Source organism: Corvus kubaryi, unplaced genomic scaffold (assembly GCF_017639235.1).
Source record: "Corvus kubaryi isolate FWS band 111438036 unplaced genomic scaffold, C.kubaryi_AGA036_p1.0 37397, whole genome shotgun sequence".
NCBI classification, from domain to species: Eukaryota; Metazoa; Chordata; class Aves; order Passeriformes; family Corvidae; genus Corvus; species Corvus kubaryi.
Window position 1 is genome coordinate 3796351 of NW_024581136.1, and position 6817 is coordinate 3803167.

Here is a 6817-nt window from a genome sequence, read left to right on the forward strand (position 1 = left end):
TCCCATTATGCCCTTTCTAAATCACAGATTTGTGTCTGTCGGTAAAACCCTCAGCATCCTGTCACCTCACAGTGAGCCTGCATACCACATCATGAATTCAACACAGGTTTGACTCTGTTGCCACACTGACACACCTCAGGGACTCATGACAAAGCACAAAGTGATCACTGTAAGCTTTTGACACTTGTGCCAACGAAACTGCATCCAAGTCTAGTCCTCTTCAGACACAGGAGGTAGGAATTACGTCATCAGCATGCAACTACAAGATAAGGACTGCCTTGCCAAGGCAGAAAACAAGGACAGCTACCCCAGCAAACATACTGGGCCTAACCACAGGCTTCTAAACGAGCCAGAAAAAAGTACAATTTTCTTTTGGCTTATTGAACATACATATACACGCAATGATACCCAGCCATGTAACCTCAATTGGCAGAAACTTTTATCTGTGTGTTAATTTTATGACCCCTTTGGTTGTTCTTTGTCTTGGGGGATGAAAGCAAATATATGGCAGGGAGGGGGCACTGCCAAAGGTCATCTATATTTAATGCAGTTTCATGTGCTAGGTCACATAGCATTCCCAGGCTGAAAAGAAGGCTCTGTTACTGAGAATTTGAAAAACAAGTTGAAGGTAGTGCGGAGTTATACTACAAGAAGTTGTCAGTCAAGGCTTACTGTGTCTTCCAATTTTTTTTTAGAATAGCCAAAAAAGCTGGAAGGTCTCCAACTGTCATTCTGTTATGGAGGAAAGGAGTCTTTGGAGGGTTCACATTCATTTGATTCAAAACAAGCCCCCAGAATTCACTTATTCCCAGAAGTATGAGTGCTGTTAATTCACTAAGCTTACTTACAAGGCAAAGGATTTGCTATTACACATCCCACATGAAAAAGAAAAAAAAAAATCAGCCTCTTTCAGCTGCTTAAGTTTGTAGCACAGATTGCTGCACTTATAGAGTTTCCAAGCTCGGGAAGCAGGCTTGCTCAGGAAAACATGGCAGCACGTGTTTAGTTTTAAGCATATGCTCTCCAAGTGCCACTGCACTCATACACATGACTGACAGAAGACTTCAGTGTAGACTTGTGTGTTCCTCTGAATCCAGGCCAGAGGTACTTGAACAATTCCATAAAGTCATTTTATGTGTTCCTCTGATGAGAAAAGTGTTTTCTTACTAAATATCAGGCTCTTTTTGTCTACGTATGCAAGTATGTCACAGATGAAGTGACAAAACTTTGCAGCATCTGCCGTGCTAACTAAACAAGGTAGAGGCATGTATGGTACCAGGCTTGCTTTAATTCAGGCATACTTAATTTTTTCTGGAAGGCAACAGCAGGCACTACCATGAAGTTTTCTATGCATTAATAACTACAGTGAAAGAATGCTCAATGTCTACAGCTGCCTACAGGCTGCAGGAACACTTGGTCACCCAATATGTATTTTAGGCTCCCCATAGGTGCAGAGAGCTTCATTTGTAGAGTTCAGAGCTGTAAGTAGTCAAAATGAACCTACAATATGTTTCAGTTCTAGATGTAACTCACATACCAGCAAACACCAGAATTTACACCAGTATGAGGGCAGTACAAAATATCTGCCATTCTAGCTGATCCTGCTTATTTGTCATAATTTTGGCATTCAGAGGAAGACAAACCCTAATACACTAAAACACATGTACCACATGGGTATATACATAGGCGAATAAAGTTAGAGAAGACCCTAATATTTCTCAGCAGGCGTTTAATCAGAAGTAGACCTTCTTGCAAACCAGTCTGAGATAGCTACAGTACTTACTAATTCACAAAGGCTGAGTGGAAACTACAACATGCCTGCATTTCAGTGAAGCCTTTCATAGTGTATCTCAAAAAGCTCAAACTAAATGCAAAGTGGACACCTCCCCAAAAACAGCCCACGCACATCAGCTGCAATGTGTTACAGAGGGCCACAAGAAACAGCCAAAAGTAGGGGAACTAAAGCAAGATCCACAGTCTAATTTGTTTTAGCATGTTTCTTACCAGCAAGGAAGAAGGAACAAGAAGGTTCTTAGTAAGATCACCAGATGAGTGATGTTAATTCAGAACACCAGTAAGCAGAAAGAGAGGAAAAAAAACCTACAAATCAAAGCCAATTAATGAATCCTTCTCTTCTTGCAATGCTAAAATTTTTAAAGTTCAAGGCGCTTATTAGCATGTAGAACTGAGTCTTGCTGCCACAAACAGCCTCTCCAACTCCATTTCCTATAGCGTGACAGCCCCTTGCCTGGGCTAAGTCCTCATTATGGTGCCTTGTAACGCTCTCCTTCCCCCCCCCCCCCTTCCTTCTCCAGTGCTTATCCTGGAGCATTCTGGTTATCTCAGAGGTGTAAATCATACTTCACAGCCCAAGGCTCACCATGAATGGAGTTATTTTGGCTCTCCTATTCCTGTTTCACACACAGAAAAGCAGAGGTGGCTGTAAAGGAGACTGACAACGTTACAGATCAGAGGCTTCTGTGAGCTCTGAAAGCACTGCACAGACACTGGTTTCATACACAGAAGACAGAATGGGGTGGATAATTCTCACCTTAACTGTCTCAGAAATTTCACATCATGATCTGTGTGCCATTTATCCCTACCCTCACCACCCTCACAACCTTCTGTTTTCAGAGGCAGCCAACACATTATTCTATTGAGGCATCAAAATTGCAGTGCCTTGTCATGTTTCCTTCTGCTGAGGGAAGGAGATGTACCTTTTAACCCTCCTTCTCTCTGCACACCACTGTTTCAGATAGGGCTCTTGCTTGTCCTACAAAGCTGGCATTCAACTCCCAAGGCTGCATACTAGTCTTGTACACTTCTTATACACTTCCAAACCCAAAACTTCTCCAGTTCCAGTTAGTTCACTGGATAGTCAGGAGGGCAGAGGGATGTGAATGCACTGAAGGTTCAGAAACACTGCCGTGGCTTTTATCCTCTCTCCTACATTACTCACAAGATCTCCTGGGCAGGGATGGACAGGCTTTGACACACAGAAGAAAGAAAGCCAATAATGCCACCAACGTGTCCTGTGGCTAACATTGACAGAGAGACATTTTTACTACTGCATAGAGATAGGACAGGAAAAAGCCTCATCTTGTTGGCACACACACACACACACACACACAGAGGCACGCACAATGTAAAACTGTTTGAAGAGCTTGCAGTCTTCTTAAGTGAGTTGTGAATGTTTCCAAAAAGCCTAAATGCCAGACAATGGCAGCACATTACTAAAGAATGTTTAAGGGATTTAGGCTGATCTGATAATTGCTTGGTCAGATAAAAGCAGAACCTGCTCACAGAAATAAAGGACATGGGTTTGAATGAAGTTTCAAAGAATTATCTTTAATTTTTAAGATGGTATATCATACACTGCAAAGAATAAAAAAACACTACAAGACAAAACCAGTAAAAGATCATCTGTCAGGAGAGCAAATCCACATTTACACAGCCTTTCAGAGCACAAACAGCCAGAACTCTGTGTTGGAAAGAGTCAGTCTGCCCATTTGCTCCAAGCCCTCACAAGCCATTCAACTCGGATTGATTTCAATTTCACATACTCCAAAGTCAGGAGCATGATGTGAACACAGATAACTTGAACTTTCATTTTTCCACTCCAAATTCTGTAGATGAAGCAGCCAGGACACGCATAACATAGACGAAATGCTGATTTGTGCAAGATCTGCAGCTCTAGTCTTCTTACCATAGTCAAAACCATTTAACTTGGACTTGGATGAATCGAGCAAAAGTACATCTGTGAGCATTTTCTGGCCTGTTTAAATGCTTGTGTTCATACCTTTCCACATCAGTGTTCTGCACATATCTCACCCCCACATTTAGACAACAGGAGTGGCCTCTGCCTCAGATGGCTGCTGTCTGACCAGCAAATCCTTGAAGGCTGAGGAAGTACAACTGAGAAAGTATCACCTTATTCTTATTATCTTTCTTTGGCATAGCCATCAGAGACAGAGCACTCTGAGCTGAGTCAACACCTATTTCTACAAACATTCATGCTGGTAAGTGGGAAGCAAATTTTAGTTTTATGAGAAGTAGTTATGCATAGCATCAACCTCCCTACTTGCACATACACCAGAAACACTTATCACATCCCACCAGGAAACAGGAACAACATCTGATCACTCAGCCCAGAATGAATACTTATACAATCTTTTTCTGAATACTGACAGAATTAAAAATCTACACATCCCTAAAACTGTCCATACATAATCATGAACATTACACACTTTAGAAAAACCAAATCCTTAATCTTGTAATTCCACTAGCAGGAAAAGAAAAGTTAATACATACATGGAAATTTATTTCGCCCACTTTGGCTTTGTCTGCATACTAAGAAAACTCAGAGCCTACATACCACCTGAAAATGATTACAGTGCTCAGAGAGCCCTCTGAGCAGCCACAGGCTCTGTAATGCAGCCCCATGTGTTATGTATCCAAGCAGTTACACACAAGATACAAGTGAAAACCATTAGTGGGAGACCTTGGCTGAGGCAGGATGCAAGTTAAAGGCTCAGAAGATGAACACGTGTGCTATCGGAGCAGTGTGTCATAGCATATCCAGGATATCACTGAGCACTTAAGTTCTGTTCTTTTATATTAAGCACAGCAATATGTTCTATGTCAGAACTCTGATTTTTTTTCAATACTTATTAGGCAGGAGAAAAATGAGTAAGTCAGATGGCAGTCTAATGTGTTCAGTACAACTCTGAGCAAAGCTTGTGCAATATTTTAGCAAATATTTACTGCAGACGCAGAGAAGCCCTTCCGCTGTTAGGTTTGTGATCAGCTGTAGTTACCATTCTCTATAAATGAAATGTACACTTCAATTAGAAGCTAGTGAAGAATAAATACATGCAAAACATGGACAAGGCAAGGACTCTAAACTCACTCTGAATACACGACCTGTTTTTCCAGTAGATGCATTTTAATTACATTTTGCAGATGTTTTTTCAATCTTTTGCCATAGCATATGAAATTAATTTTTGAGGGGAGGGAATGCAAGAGGAGCTTTTCTATATTTGCATGTTAAATAGTATTTGTTGGTCTAGGCAAAATGCATTCTGCTATTCCAGGGAGGCACTTCCCAGGCATACCACACTCCAGTTCCCAGGTCTGAAGGACTCAGAAGCAACAGCATTCCACTGGAATGGGTATGTGCATACACAAACTTGTCCTTGGTCTTAAATTCAGGGTCTCACTGAAGGATGGATTCCCATTCCTCTTGCACCGAACTGGAAACAAAAGCCAAAAATGTCCACTTTTCACTCTCATTTTAAAGTTTATAAGATTTCTCCAAAACTTAGAAAATATATATTCCAGCAACAAATGGATTGTGGGAAAATAAAAGAAAGAAACTTCATCTTCCATTACCTATTTTAAGCAACACTCTGATTTACTGTGAGGGCAATGGTCAAACAAGATAAATGTGTAGATCTTCGCTTGAGATCTTGGCAGCAGAGACAGTCCGGTGAGTTTTGCAGAGTATTTTGGTTTAAGGAGTTCAAAGAATACTTTCTTCTTCAAAGTCAAATTTCACCACCGCTGGCTGGGTCATGTTCCACTTCTTACTTCAGTTCCTATCCTCGATGAACTCCTGGTAAGGATCTTGCTTTGAAACCGCTTTCTTCGAGCGTACATAACCAAAAAAGACAGTTAATGCCAGGAAAGAGTAAAACAACATGACAAAGAGGATGAAGAAATAGGCATTGTCATATGGTTTGTATTGTGGCTCTTTTTGTTCTGTAGTATTTTTCCTTGTGTCCAGGTTCCTTTCCAGAAGTTGCAGAACACATTGCGAGATGAGAGCAGCTAAAGCTGTTTGGTTCATTTGGGGGAATTAAAAAGCGTGTCAGAAAATAGAGGGGAATGAGCATCGAGGGGCCCCAAGCGATGCTTCATTGAAGCGGGGCTCTGTCCACCAGCTCTGGCAGAGTTGGGTCTGGCCTGGGACCATTTCCTCTTTTGGTAAGGAATGCTGTTAAGTACTTATTGGGTCTCAGTCATTTGATAATGAGGCATTTGGCTGATAAGCCTGCCTTGTCTGTGAAGTCTATTAATAATAACAATAATAGAACAATAACAAATCCTTGAGACACACATCTGCCAGGCAGTTTAAAATGTGTGATTTAATTTTTTATTCCCCCACCCCCACAATATTTGGACAACAAATCTGCTCAGGTTACTAGGTGAAATGACTTTAAAAGCACTACTGTGATGTGATGGGGATTTAGGGGAAGAAGAAAAAAAATATGGTGTTTCAGACAGCCGCTATCTACAAGCTGAACATGAAAACTTAAATTTGAACTCAAATTTGACAGCCTTGGAACTTAGGTGGAAAGTCGAAACTTTTAATGTGACTGCATTAAGCATTAGGACTGGCCATCTGTGGCTGTGTGCTGCCAAAAAATACGTGCCACACTGGAAATATGCAAGAGAGCAATATCCAAACAGAAAAGTACTGCTTATGAAGTTGTTCTGGAATATGAAACCTTTGACTGCCACTGACAAGTGGACTACACAGAATATTTTCAGACCAGGAGCAAGGAGGTTAAGTCTTCTCCAGTGTGGTTTGTCACAGGTCATGTCTACTTGCATGATAATAGCAGAGCAGTGCTCCGAGGATTCCTGCTTCCTATTGTGTTTTACAGGCTAGGTCACTCTAAAGTAAATTGTTGTTTTACAAAGTAGTGAAACCTTATCTTGCTACAAAAAAAAAAAAGTCCTTACTGCCACAAATGACAATACCAGCTGTTTCTTTCTGTGATCTGAATTCTGGGGAATAAGCACCATGACTTTG

General features: G+C 41.1%; 1 long non-coding RNA gene across 1 annotated transcript; it reads right to left on the reverse strand.

Annotated features, from left to right (window-relative positions):
- Positions 1-3327: 3327 nt before the first annotated feature.
- On the reverse strand, positions 3328-5923 carry LOC121671273. Its single transcript, XR_006018464.1, has 2 exons — positions 5392-5923; positions 3328-5252 (listed from the first exon to the last, which is right to left on the reverse strand). It is a non-coding gene; the product is annotated as an uncharacterized LOC121671273 (long non-coding RNA).
- Positions 5924-6817: the final 894 nt, after the last annotated feature.